Source organism: Rutidosis leptorrhynchoides, chromosome 2, assembly GCF_046630445.1.
Source record: "Rutidosis leptorrhynchoides isolate AG116_Rl617_1_P2 chromosome 2, CSIRO_AGI_Rlap_v1, whole genome shotgun sequence".
In the NCBI taxonomy this organism is placed as follows: domain Eukaryota; kingdom Viridiplantae; phylum Streptophyta; class Magnoliopsida; order Asterales; family Asteraceae; genus Rutidosis; species Rutidosis leptorrhynchoides.
In genome coordinates, this window is record NC_092334.1 from 609271645 (window position 1) to 609287818 (window position 16174).

Genomic DNA, 16174 nt, shown 5'->3' on the forward strand with positions numbered 1-16174 from the left:
AATCCGTATTCGTACTCGTACAATACACAACTTCTAAATGTATATACTATTGGTATATATACTTCAATGATCAGCTCTTAGCAGCCTTAATGAGTCACCTAAACATGTGAGAACCATCATTTGGCAACTAACATGAAATATCTAACAAAAATACAAACTAATGGAACCTTATATTCAAGGGTAGGATCACGTTTTTCTTCACCAACCATAAACACATTTTCATTCCAACTTTTATGCATCAAATTACTTTCTCTCAATTCCTCTCTTATTGTTCTAAGTGTTCTTCATTATTTTCTTCATAATCTAGCTCAATCTAGCTCAATCTAGTTAACCTAGATCAACATACAAAACAACTACTCAAGGACACTTCATAAACACTTTAAAGTTTACAAGTTTACTTTCAAGCTTTCTAATCCCCTTATCATAAGGAAGGAGGATGTGTTTCCATTTGATCCAGTTAATCTTTTTTTCTGCATCTGACCCACCTTCAATAATGTTAACATAAATTAAAGCATGAGTTATATGGAGTAATTGATTATTGATTATTTGATTTTTCCAAGTGCCATCCATTTAGAGTGTTTTACATTCAGTTATAAACTAGTAGTGAATCAGATAGCGCGTTGCTGCGGTGTCCGTTGATTATGTATTGGAATTAGCTTTTGGTCACGTGATAGATTAGTCGTTTGTAATATGGTTTGCAAAATGGCTGTGGATGTTTATATTGCTTAGTGCACATAGGTAATTATCCATAGCTAATAATTTGTGTATATTGTTTTGCATACATAAAGTGAAGACAAAAAAGTTGCCGTGGCTTGATGAGTTTTGAGTTTTGTTTATGCTTCGAAAACATTACTTGCAAAATGTTGAACCTTGTCATGGGTTTTTATTCTTCTTTCTTTATGGCTTTTGTGTCCTTGATACTTGAAAATTAATAGAGCTCTTTTGGATGATATGCACTGAAGGACATTGCTTATCATCATGTACCATGCACATCCCCTGCATATCATCATACCCAAAACACAATGATGTTTGAGCAGTAAATCATAAAGAATATACTCAAATTAGGTTTAAGAATATTGATGGGGTATATTGGATCAACAAAACGTACAATTTCACATAATAATTATAAACGGTTAACATATGTGGCCTCTGCTCACAAACTGCCACTGTATAAATTTCAAATTTAATTACCATGTAGAATCAAACCCATGGGTATGCTATATATGTCCGTTTGCACTAACCATAATGCACCACACCTAAAACTCATCAAATGTTTTAAAATCATGTAATTATTATGTTTATTATTAGCTTTAATTGCATACCCACTTATTAAAATTGATTCTTCTAAAGCATGTTATACATACATTACAGAATCACTGCAAGATACACACTTTTGTGTGATACTCTAATACTTACATTTTTGAACCAAAACACCTAACCTATTAACTATCTGTATGGTTTATGTAACCTATTTCTAAGAGTTACTACACTTATAACATATGAACTACCAAACTTAAGTATAGGCTATCATGTGAATTAATATAACTTAATAGTTAGGCAAAGAAAGTTGACATCTAATAAGTGCAAAACAAACCAATAACGTTACATCAATATATCGTCAAACACGTTGAATATTTCCGGTCACTTGCATATCAGACAACAACACACAGTATATTAAACACCGAATTTTTTTTTGCAACAGTTACAATTAGTTGTTCTATGAACAAAGTAACAGCAACAAAAGTTAGGCATACATTTAAAAAGAAATATTGGTTATTAATCCTAAATAACAACAATACATGTAGTGACCCGGAAAATTTTGACTAATTTTGAACCAAACTCTCGATACGATTTAATATCTTTGACACGATAAGCAAAGTCTGTAAAGTTGAGTCTCAAAAGTTTTGAACTGTTTACATGGATTCATATACCCTTTGATCATTTCCGATGATTCACGAACGATTGCGTATAAATAAAAAAAATGTAAATCTATAGGAATGACTAAATTCTTTACACAGATAATAATATATATGTGTATATATAAATAATTAATAAATAGTAAAGATTGAATAAATTATATAAATGGTAGATATAATATACAAATGGAAATATAGTAAACTTAATTAACAAGTTGAATAGAATCGTTATATTAATAATATTATCATTACAAGTAGTAATATTATTTAATAAATTGTTATTGTTATGAATAAATATTAAGTATTAAATATATATTATTATATAATATATATTTATAAATAATAAATATAAGATAATTAATACTGAAAATATAGTTGTTATAATGATACTAATAAAATCAATATTAGTACTATTAACGTTATTATATAGATATAAGATTTAATACATTAAATTTGCTATATTATTGGTATTACTAATATTATTATTTTCAATGTATAAATATGAAATTAGTTACATATAATTTGTATATTATTATTATTATTACTATTACTATTAATACTAAAAATCATTAATATTATAATTATCATTATTAATAGATATTGAACTTATTATTATTTTTCATTATTGATATTATTATTATTATTATTATTATTATTATTATTTTAGTATTATTAATAATATTAAAAGTATTATTATTAATATAATTATATATTATATATAATAATTATTTATATTAATCTTTTATATATAAAGTCGGATTCAGTTTTAGATACTCATCAATTTATATTACGTTTTTTTGGATTCTGTCCCCAGTTTGTTAACAATCATTTTCTTCTTTTTTTATTTTTTTGTATTTTTTCTTCTTAATTTGATTCCTCCTGTCGACTAAATTTTGACTATAAGATGATTAGTAGTTCAATAATAGGAATTAACTCATTCATAACTTCATTATCAATATCAATCAAAACATTTACAGATTCTAATTTTCGTGATTTAAAACAGAAATTTTTATTTTTTTTGTTTTCTCTGTTCGTTACCTCTGTTTCCAAACTCACACTACAAATCCTTAAATTTGAAATTTATATCAAATTGTGTTAATTCAGTTCGGTTAGGAATTAACTACTCAATCTATATTCAAAATCTCAGCTTCCAATTTTTCTTAACGATTGTTAATTTTGGAGTCAAAGTGTTATTTCAAAAAGTCAATCAATTTGTTCTTGAGGAAAATTCGATCATGTTCTACTGTCTTGAGTCAAATTGATCATCCAGGTAGATTATAAATAAGATTTAGGACATATTCCATTTAGGAATTATGATCTATAACATCCTAAATCTTGAGATTGGTATTTGAGTTCAAGAACGTTTTTTTTTTCTGTCACAGCTTTTTTTTTATTTTTTTCTGATTAATTTGATTTAAACAACCACTGGATGTTTCTGTTTCATACTTTAAACCTAAACGAAATCAAATAAATTTTGTTATTATGTTTTTGGTGGGTCATTGGTCGATCCAGTTCTTGGAATGAAGAAGAAAGTGGAATTAGATAATTGAAACAGCTTAAATAAATTTAGAGTGTGATTAAAACAGATAGTAACAGGCAGCAGAATGGTAGAGGGTGTTTGAGGGGAGCGAGGGGTCTCGGGTTCGAACCCTGGCAGGGTTACTTTATTCTTTTTGGGCCGAATTTTGAGGTAGTTTCTTGTATTATTATTATTATTATTATTATTATTATTATTATTATTATTATTATTATTATTATTATTATTATTATTATTATTATTATTATTATTATTATTATTGTTATTATTATTATTATTATTATTATTATTATTATTATTATTATTATTATTGTTATTATAAATTAGTGTTGTTATTGTTATAAGTATTACCATTATTATTATTATTATTATGATTAAGATTAGGATTATTGTTATTATTAACATATTATCATTAATATTATTATCCTTATTATTGTTATTCTTATCTATATCACTAAAAGTATTAATATGGAAATTTTAGAGTTTTTCATTATTATTAATATGAGTATTACTAATATTACTATGATTATTACTATTATTATTGATATACTTACTATTAGGAAAATGATACAAATCATTATTATTTTGATTAATATTAGTATTAGGATCATTTTTATAATTATTAGTACTATTATCATTAACATAAGTATCAATATCAACAATATCATTATTATTATTTTTATTATTATTATTATTATTATCATTATTAATAAAGTTATTATTTTAGTAGCTCACTAATGTTAAAAACTATCATTTTTTTTATATAAATAACTTTACTTATAAAATTTATTTAGTATATATACTATAACTATATTAATATTTCATATAACTATATACAATAACATTATTTAGATAAATAATTACAGGTAACAAACTATTGATTTTCAAACATAATAATAATAATGTATATATATATATATATATATATATATATATATATATATATATATATATATATATATATATATATATATATATATATATATATATATTATAACTAAATGAATAGATATTAATCATTTTAGAATATTTATTTACAAAATAAATATATATAATATATAATTTAAGATATAATATAAGTATATTTTTTAAATTGAATTTAAAATAAATTCTATATAACTACAAAAATATATATAAATAATATATAGTAATAAATAAAATTATGTAATTTCCATTATATGTTTTAATATATATACAAATGATATAGGTTCATGAATCCGAGGCCAACCCTGCATTGTTCAATGTCGTCATATGTATTTTTACTACAAAATACAGTACAGTGAGTTTCATTTGCCTTTTTACCCTTTATATTTTTGGGCTGAGAATAAATGCGCAACTTTTATAAATGTTTGACGAAATAGACACAAGTAATTGAAACTACATTCTATGGTTGAATTATCGAAATCGAATATGCCCTTTTTTATTAAGTCTGGTAATCTAAGAATTAGGGAACAGACACCCTAATTGACGCGAATCCTAAAGATAGATCTATCGGGCCCAACAAGCCCCATCCAAAGTACCGGATGCTTTAGTACTTCGAAATTTATATCATGTCCGAAGGAGGATCCCGGAATGATGGGGATATTCTTATATGCATATTGTGAATGTTGATTACCAGGTGTTCAATCCATATGAATGATATTTTTGTCTCTATGCATGGGACGTATGTTTATGAGAAATGGAAATATGAAATCTTGTGGTCTATTAAAATTATGAAATGATTATTTATGTTAAACTAATGAACTCACCAACCTTTTGGTTGACACTTTAAAACATGTTTATTCTCAGGTACGAAAGAAATCTTCCGCTGTGCATTTGCTCATTTTAGAAACATTACTTGGAGTCATTCATGGCATATTTCAAAAGACGTTACATTCGAGTCGTCGAGTTCATCAAGATTATTATTAAGTCAATTATAGTTGGATATATTATGAAATAGTATGCATGCCGTCAATTTTCGTTGTAAAGAAAGATTGTCTTTTAAAATTGAATGTAATGTTTGTAAAATGTATCATATAGAGGTCAAATACCTCGCAATGTATCAATTGTTGTGAATCGTTTATAATCGATATGGACTTCGTCCGGATGGATTAGGACGGGTCTCTACAGTTGATATCAGAGCGGAGGTCTTAGCGAACCAGGTCATGCATTAGTGTGTCTAACTAGTAGTCGTTAGGATGCATTAGTGAGTCTGGACTTCGACCGTGTCTGCATGTCAAAAGTTTTACTTATAATTCGTATCGAAAATCATCTACTTATTATTCTTAGGAAATTACCTGTTTATCATTCCTAGTCTAGACACATCTTACTGCATTGATTGCATGAATAGTGTATAGATAAAAATTCATATCTTAGCATATCTGTTACTGTAGACTTTGCCTAACAGTTTCCGTTGATTCCTCCGTAACTTATGGGATTTTAGTATTATATATGCATATGTAAATCATGTATTATAGGGTACTAATCTACATCCTATAATCTATTTCTTATCGAAAAGTCCTTCATCTGATCGTACGAGATGAATCCCTCAACCAGTTAGAATTCCTCGGATTCCGACAGCTATTCCGATATGGAGTTTCACCTATCAGCGTCACCAGAATGAATCAACCAATCAGTCATCCTCAATTCATCTTATGGGTTCATAGTCGACTTAATCAATAGAGACGCGCAGAAGGCGATTCCTTCCACTAACCGAATTCACCTCTTGATGAAGAACCTGAAGCACATACCGGCGAACATGTTCGTAACACCATTTTCACTCTCATTTCCCGAATATCTCGCCACGACTATATCATAACTCAGATTTTAAACCTTATTCATTCGCCCGTTCTTACCGACAATCATCTCGGAGTAATAAGTCAACGAACTACGCGCCCGAGTTGTTGCCTTGAAAAAATATGGTGCAAAACGTACCAGTTTCAGCAACACCAACGACACCAACAGTACCACCAACAATCTAAGTTCAACATCTCACACCTCAACATCACAATCAGTACCCCGAACATAATCATCGTTCTACGTATCGTTCTACATCGATTATCTTCGTTCTTCATGGCGATTGAGTAATCTCTAAATGTTTTAGAGATTATGTATTCTAGTTCTAACGGTAAACCAAATGAGATTAATATCATATTGACTCATTAAATCCATGATTACATCTGAAGAAAATATATATGTATATATGTTTTCATAAATATTGTAATTAAAAATTCTTTCGTACAAAGTGTTAATTGTGAAAATATTTTAACGGGTAGGTAATACCCGAGGAATATTCAGATTTCACATTAATAAGTTACAATGTACATTCTTCGAAACTGATTCAACAGTCGTTTACTATCCTACTTACATCCACCGATATACAAATCCGTTCGCCACAGAATAACCATATTCATCCAATTTCATATTTGGATTTTGATTTATCAGAATTCAACAAGTGGCATAATGAAGAAAACATTTGAGAAAATAAAATTTGTTAGAAACAAACAAATTAACTATGAGGAATTTTGTTAAGAATCCATGCTAACTGTTTCTAGCTAATTGATTACATTTTATTTATCGCAGTTTATTTATCGCAATTTAATTATCACAATTTAATTTATCGTCATTTAATTTCTGTTATTTACTTTACGCATTTAATTTATCATCATTTAATTTTTGTTATTTATTTTACGCACTTTAAATATCGGGACACGTATACAAGGTTTTGACATATCATATCGACGCATCTATATATATTATTTGGAATCACCATAGACACTCTATATGCAGTAATGATCGAGTTCTCTATACAGGGTTGAGGTTGATTCTCAAATAATATATATACTTTGAGTTGTGATCGAGTCTGAGACATGTACACGGGTCACGATACGTATTAATTAATTCGAATATTATATATTAAACTATATATGAATTATTGGATTGTTAACTGTGGACTATCGATTGTGGACTAATAACATTGGACAATTAAAATGAATTAAAATATTGATTATAACATATGAAACTAAACAATTCTTCAAGTTTGCCACTCGATTTCATTTTAAACCTCATTTGTATCTTGACGATTACAATCTGCATTCAAACCTTTCATGATTCTTGAAAACACCTCAATCGAGAGGATGAACCAACCGCACTTCATCTACGGAAGGAAAGATTTATGTATATAGTATTGCACCTGAGAAACTCTCGACAACTGAGTAAAAGTTTAACACGTAGCCACGTCAGATCCTTTGGCATTTATTTGCAAAAATAACTTTGCTATTCCTTTTCAAAGTAGCCAATTTTATCACAGCTTCAACAAATCAACTTCAACTTCCATTCGAATTAGCCTTATTATAACCTCAATATATAAGTTTGCCCGTCGTCATCGTTACCGGAGAACCGTTTATATTTCACCACATTAGCAGTAAAATTACCAGCAACTTCAATGAATTTGGACTTTCCGAAAAATCATTATATTCATTAAAACCCCATCTTGTATTCATCTATACCCTGTAACAATAATTGCTATACCAATTACTGGGAATCAGCAATCAGTATTTCGAATCTCGTAGCATTTCTACATCAATAATTATATGTATACATATAACAATTATCTCCTAGAATTACGATCTTCAATTCTAAAATTTTGAAAAGGCACCCAGTTTACGAATCGATACTTTGAATGTTGAAAAAGCTTAATGAAGCAGCAGAAACTGTAGGCAACCGTAAACGACCTTAGTCGTCGGAAGTTTGATGATAAAGAATAATATGTTGGAAAAGCTCAGAAACGTTGGAACTAGAAAAAGGATAGAGTTAACCATGAAGGAGACCAAGGACAAATACAAGGACCATACCATATATTCAAAGAATCCAGATAATTCTGGATCTGTTGAAATCTTTAGAGAATATCTTGTTCCGAAGTCATATTAAAATCTTGCGGAAAATCTTTCTCCATCAACCATCGAACTTAGAAATTCCAAAATATCATCATCAATATCTTCGATATTTCTGAGGATATTTTCATAAATATTCTCGTCCAAAATTATATACCTCTTCGTACTTCCTGTGTATCATTATATTGGAAACATTCAATAGAAAATTTTGTACCGAAAAGCAGATTATGAGAAACTATGAAGAAAGCCGTGGACAAATCACAAAGAATAAGTTTGACTTCAAAGAATTCAAAATGATTCAATGTCTGCTAAAGTCTTTAGTAAATATCTTGCTCTTTACTCTAAACCCTTGCAGACAATAGTTTCTATCATCCTCTGATCTTAAATATTCCGAGATATTATCGTATCTTTCATTATAAATATCCTCCATATTTCTGGAGATATATTTTTATAACTATTCTTATCTGAAATCATTAGTCTCTTCGTGCTATCAGTATTACATCATATAGAAACTGTTAGTTTTTATATTCTGTAAACTTTCGAGCTTAAAAATATGAATGTTATTAAAGTAATGTTGGGAACAGATGCATGAGTTAGTATAATATAATGACACTTGATCAACGTGATTATATTACAGTAATTCATGCTGAGTTTCTAATGGAGCGTGATGATTCACAGTACCATCATCATGTGCCATTTACACGACTCTTACATTCTACCTAATCTCCAAATATATTGAGAACATATCTTCTGGATAGTTCTCTTTTTCGGATATTCTGGTAATTTGACAAATCAAGTTCATACCAGTACGATTTCCTTCTTAGAACATTAACTATGTTCATTTCAAAATCTATACCTACGAATTCCGGATCATTATTCGCTTGACTTGTAGTCGGGAAGAGGAGACAAAAGTATGGAACTCTTGAATATAAAAGAAAATATTAAAACTCGACAACAACACATAATTACAAACCGTGCATATCAATACGTATTGCCACGTAAAGGCACGGGAAAATTACAACACTATAACTCCAAGGTAATGGTAGAAGAAAATAACTTCCTCCGGTGGTAAATGAAAAAGAAGAATGACAAATATGAAAGTTAGGAGTATATCAAGAATCAGTACTGGATGGAGCATATTAATGAATGCTTTAAAGTATGAGTTGAGGGATGAAGAATAGAAGGTGTGAGTTGTAAGGAAATGAAGGGGGTGGATTTATAGTAAAATATCCGACAGATCAATCGAAACAAATTATTGCATTTAATCAAAGAGGATCCTAATTTCCTTATTCGCCGAAGAATCAAATCTTTTAGATTTCGAAGATTTTATTTAAATCCTTTGAATTCAGTGACTACGTCAAAAGTTAAATCTCTATCCCAATCTTTTGTGACAGCTTCACTTGTACGCTTCACATAATCGAATCATTTTATCTATAATAATCAATAATGATAAAACTCTATTTATCAACTCATATTCGTCATGAAAACATTCTTATTGTTAGCCATGACGACCTCAATCAAATTTCGGGACGAAATTTCTTTAATGGGTAGGTACTGTAGTGACCCGGAAAATTTCGACTAATTTTGAACCAAACTCTCAATACGATTTAATATCTTTGACACGATAAGCAAAGTCTGTAAAGTTGAGTCTCAAAAGTTTTGAACTGTTTACATAGATTCATATACCCTTTGATCATTTCCGATGATTCACGAACGATTGCGTATAAATAAAAAAAAATGTAAATCTATAGGAATGACTAAATTCTTTACACAGATAATAATATATATGTGTATATATAAATAATTAATAAATAGTAAAGATTGAATAAATTATATAAATGGTAGATATAATATACAAATGGAAATATAGTAAACTTAATTAACAAGTTGAATAGAATCGTTATATTAATAATATTATCATTACAAGTAGTAATATTATTTAATAAATTGTTATTGTTATGAATAAATATTAAGTATTAAATATATATTATTATATAATATATATTTATAAATAATAAATATAAGATAATTAATACTGAAAATATAGTTGTTATAATGATACTAATAAAATCAATATTAGTACTATTAACGTTATTATATAGATATAAGATTTAATACATTAAATTTGCTATATTATTGGTATTACTAATATTATTATTTTCAATGTATAAATATGAAATTAGTTACATATAATTTGTATATTATTATTATTATTACTATTACTATTAATACTAAAAATCATTAATATTATAATTATCATTATTAATAGATATTGAACTTATTATTATTTTTCATTATTGAACTTATTATTATTATTATTATTATTTTAGTATTATTAATAATATTAAAAGTATTATTATTAATATAATTATATATTATATATAATAATTATTTATATTAATCTTTTATATATAAAGTCGGATTCAGTTTTAGATACTCATCAATTTATATTACGTTTTTTTGGATTCTGTCCCCAGTTTGTTAACAATCATTTTCTTTTTTTTTCTTTTTTTGTATTTTTTCTTCTTAATTTGATTCCTCATGTCGACTAAATTTTGACTATAAGATGATTAGTAGTTCAATAATAGGAATTAACTCATTCATAACTTCATCATCAATATCAATCAAAACATTTACAGATTCTAATTTTCGTGATTTAAAACAGAAATTTTTATTTTTTTTGTTTTCTCTGTTCGTTACCCCTGTTTTCAAACTCACACTACAAATCCTTAAATTTGAAATTTATATCAAATTGTGTTAATTCAGTTCGGTTAGGAATTAACTACTCAATCTATATTCAAAATCTCAGCTTCCAACTTTTCTTAACGATTGTTAATTTTGGAGTCAAAGTGTTATTTCAAAAAGTCAATCAATTTGTTCTTGAGGAAAATTCGATCATGTTCTACTGTCTTGAGTCAAATTGATCATCCAGGTAGTTTATAAATAAGATTTAGGACATATTCCATTTAGGAATTATGATCTATAACATCCTAAATCTTGAGATTGGTATTTGAGTTCAAGAACGTTTTTTTTTCTGTCACAGCCTTTTTTTTTTATTTTTTTTCTGATTAATTTGATTTAAACAACCACTGGATGTTTCTATTTCATACTTTAAACCTAAACGAAATCAAATAAATTTTGTTATTATGTTTTTGAAGGGTCATTGGTCGATCCAGTTCTTGGAATGAAGAAGAAAGTGGAATTAGATAATTGAAACAGCTTAAATAAATTTAGAATGTGATTAAAACAGATAGTAACGGGCAGCAGAATGGTAGAGGGTGTTTGAGGGGAGCGAGGGGTCTCGGGTTCGAACCCTGGCAGGGTTACTTTATTCTTTTTGGGCCGAATTTTGAGGTAGTTTCTTGTATTATTATTATTATTATTATTATTATTATTATTATTATTATTATTATTATTATTATTATTATTATTATTATTATTATTATTATTATTATTATTATTATTATTATTATTGTTATTATAAATTAGTGTTGTTATTGTTATTGTTATAAGTATTATCATTATTATTATTATTATTATTATGATTAAGATTAGGATTATTGTTATTATTAACATATTATCATTAATATTATTATTCTTATTATTGTTATTCTTATCTATATCACTAAAAGTATTAATATGGAAATTTTAGAATTTTTCATTATTATTAATATGAGTATTACTAATATTACTATGATTATTACTATTATTATTGATATACTTATTATTAGGAAAATGATACAAATCATTATTATTTTGATTAATATTAGTATTAGGATCATTTTTATAATTATTAGTACTATTATCATTAACATAAGTATCAATATCAACAATATCATTATTATTATTTTTATTATTATTATTATTATTATTATTATTATTATTATTATTATTATTATTATTATTATTATTATTATTATTATTATCATTATTAATAAAGTTATTATTTTAGTAGCTCACTAATGTTAAAAACTATCATTTTTTTTATATAAATAATTTTACTTATAAAATTTATTTAGTATATATACTATAACTATATTAATATTTCATATAACTATATACAATAACATTATTTAGATAAATAATTACAGGTAACAAACTATTGATTTTCAAACATAATAATAATAATGTATGTATATATGTATGTATATATATATATATATATATATATATATATATATATATATATATATATATATATTATAACTAAATGAATAGATATTAATCATTTTAGAATATTTATTTACAAAATAAATATATATAATATATAATTTAAGATATAATATAAGTATATTTTTTTAAATGGAATTTAAAATAAATTCTTTATAACTACAAAAATATATATAAATAATATATAGTAATAAATAAAATTATGTAATTTCCATTATATGTTTTAATATATATACAAATGATATAGGTTCGTGAATCCGAGGCCAACCCTGCATTGTTCAATGTCGTCATATGTATTTTTACTACAAAATACAGTACAGTGAGTTTCATTTGCCTTTTTACCCTTTATATTTTTGGGCTGAGAATACATGCGCAACTTTTATAAATGTTTGACGAAATAGACACAAGTAATTGAAACTACATTCTATGGTTGAATTATCGAAATCGAATATGCCATTTTTTATTAAGTCTGGTAATCTAAGAATTAGGGAACAGACACCCTAATTGACGCGAATCCTAAAGATAGATCTATCGGGCCCAACAAGCCCCATCCAAAGTACCAGATGCTTTAGTACTTCGAAATTTATATCATGTCCGAAGGAGGATCCCGGAATGATGGGGATATTCTTATATGCATATTGTGAATGTTGATTACCAGGTGTTCAATCCATATGAATGATATTTTTGTCTCTATGCATGGGACGTATGTTTATGAGAAATGGAAATATGAAATCTTGTGGTCTATTAAAATTATGAAATGATTATTTATGTTAAACTAATGAACTCACCAACCTTTTGGTTGACACTTTAAAGCATGTTTATTCTCAGGTACGAAAGAAATCTTCCACTGTGCATTTGCTCATTTTAGAAACATTACTTGGAGTCATTCATGGCATATTTCAAAAGACGTTACATTCGAGTCGTCGAGTTCATTAAGATTATTATTAAGTCAATTATAGTTGGATATATTCTGAAATAGTATGCATGCCGTCAATTTTCGTTGTAAAGAAAGATTGTCTTTTAAAATTGAATGCAATGTTTGTAAAATGTATCATATAGAGGTCAAATACCTCGCGATGTATCAATTGTTGTGAATCGTTTATAATCGATATGGACTTCGTCCGGATGGATTAGGACGGGTCTCTACAGTACACACACCCATAAACATTAGTTAAAGATTCAGAATGATAAAAAAAAGTGAACTTTTGCAACTATCTGGTCATCTAACAATTGCAAATTACATGTCAAATTGCTGAATTGCACATTATATGCAAATCAAGGTAACTATGACCAAAAAGATTATATGCAAATAACATCTATCTGTCTTCTAACTAAAAAATCTCATTAAACCACTCTAACATGGCCAAATTTCACACATTTAGAATTTCGTGTAAACATCTATGATTAAATTTTTAACAAATGCTAATAACAAAATATTTACCTCGCAACCCCAATGTATTTTGATACACCTCTTGAAAAATCACCATTTCTCCTGCGATTGCGATTGAAGAGCATGAGCGCTTTTATACTGCATTAAAAACAACACATATAGCATGTAAGTGAACCAAATCAATAGTATGTTAGTTACCAACATATATGAAGTTTCTTAAAGCGGACATAACAACTTATAAACACAATAAATACACAATTTTGAGAGAAAAGTATCCCTTCCTTTGTATCTTTAGTCATAAGATGTGTAAGGTTTTGACATATCTGGAAGCTAAGGGTCATTCAGATTTTGCATGATAACCCCACCCCCTATTTGGTCTTAAATTGAGAGTTCTTTTCTTCCCGTTGAAGAAAAAAAGATGAATAAAGTATAACTTAAAAGCATCATCACATCGAAGATATCAAATTCATCAGAATTTGGTATCCTCATCCGTTCATGATAAAACTGCAACCTCATGATAAACTCGCCCTCTTCGGGATTAAAACTTTATAAGTACCATAATCATCAAACCATTCACCTGAACCATTAGGTGCAAAGCAAGTTATGAAGAAAACAAATGCAATCGAAGCAAGGACTTACGTGAACATACAAAAACTTGGATCTAACAACAGGAAACAAAATAAATCGCATAAAGCAAAACTGCAATCGAAACACTTACTTACCGATTGCAAAGTCCGCACATCAATACTGCAAATACCTTACTTTTTGTAAGTCCGTGACTATCCCTTACTTTTTGTATAGTCTTCTTTAAGAATGTTTCTTCTTGGAAAACAAAAAGTTTTCGATTCGAACAATTCATCAAACATTTTTTTTTCATTCAGCATTACGTGTCAATATAGAAGATGTATGAAAAAATAATACAAATAAATTGGAAGAAAATATGACATGTTTCTAGATATCAACTATAAATGACAAAGCTACACACGACCATATTGTATGTTTATATTATACAGAGAGATTGATTTTAAGTTTTTAACTTTAAGTTTATAATTTAAATGGGAGAGGGCTAAAATCTTGTAGCCTGCAACAACAATTTTGGTCATATATATATATATATATATATATATATATATATATATATATATATATATATATATATATATATATATATATATATATATATATATATATATATATATATATATGTTAGATTGTATGATTGTGTTGGTAATAATAGTAAATAGGGGAAGTATTTAGAAGATGTATTAAATATGTCATATAGAAGAGTGTGTGAAATTACCATTCACGGCAAATGAAACAATCCTAAAACTCCTAGGTTTATAATATAAAGAGAATTTTCATATCATATCATTTAAGTAACATATTAAAACTTTACCTCAACTTGGCATTCTCAATCTATCTTAACTGAGGGCATATAACTATATGTTAATTAGCAGTAGCTAAAGATGATGTCAAATAGCATAATCAACAAATGTATTACATAACCTAATGTTACAACAGAAACCCAAAGCAGGTCAAGTTCGCCTACGAATAGCAAGCAATACTGCAAAGTTATTAAATTAACAGAATATGAACTCCAGCTTCATTATGAAAGCAACAAAGAACAACATCAAACTAGATAAATCCATTAACAATCAAGAATTTGTAAAAGTTGTTTGAGAAGTATACATGTTGTCGACGGCAATGATGCTAAATACATAGATATATAACATTAATTGGATGAAAACTGACCGTATTTCAAGAGGTTGAATCGAAATCCATTAACGCCGGGACCAAAACCATCGACGATAGCAACAGCGGTTTTAAATGATTTGACAAAATTAGCACACAATTGCTACCAGGAAATCAAAACCCCAAAGGGTGGATGATAATCGCACAAACAAAAAGTCTCAAAATCTAAAATCCAGAAACCTACTGTTAAGTTGAAACCGGCACCACCGAGAAGATAACCGCCACACTCAGGTAAACCATCAGATCATATGATGGTTCAACCACGAATTCCAAAGAACCCAAGGTTAATTTGTAGTATTTGCAAAGGGATTGAAACCCCAGACTTGAAGAGGGGAGGGGAGGGAGAGTGGGCAACGATTAGCCAGTAAAAAAAATTTCCCCTTTTCTTAAATAGGGTAAGAAAGATGTCATTTTTGAAGTTTCCATGAAGCAAACAACCAAAAATTGGGTGGCAAATAGTATATAAGGTAAATATATTAAAACAAGCATAAATATGGACACGTTGTTAGGCCAAACACAAAATGTAAATGAAAATATA

At 27.5% G+C, this 16174-nt stretch overlaps 1 long non-coding RNA gene across 1 annotated transcript; it reads right to left on the reverse strand.

Annotated features, from left to right (window-relative positions):
- Positions 1 to 774: 774 nt before the first annotated feature.
- On the reverse strand, positions 775 to 15901 carry LOC139893468 (uncharacterized). The gene is made up of 3 exons (XR_011774543.1): positions 15637 to 15901; positions 13936 to 14022; positions 775 to 996 (listed from the first exon to the last, which is right to left on the reverse strand). It is a non-coding gene; the product is annotated as an uncharacterized lncRNA (long non-coding RNA).
- Between the last annotated feature and the right edge of the window lie 273 nt (positions 15902 to 16174).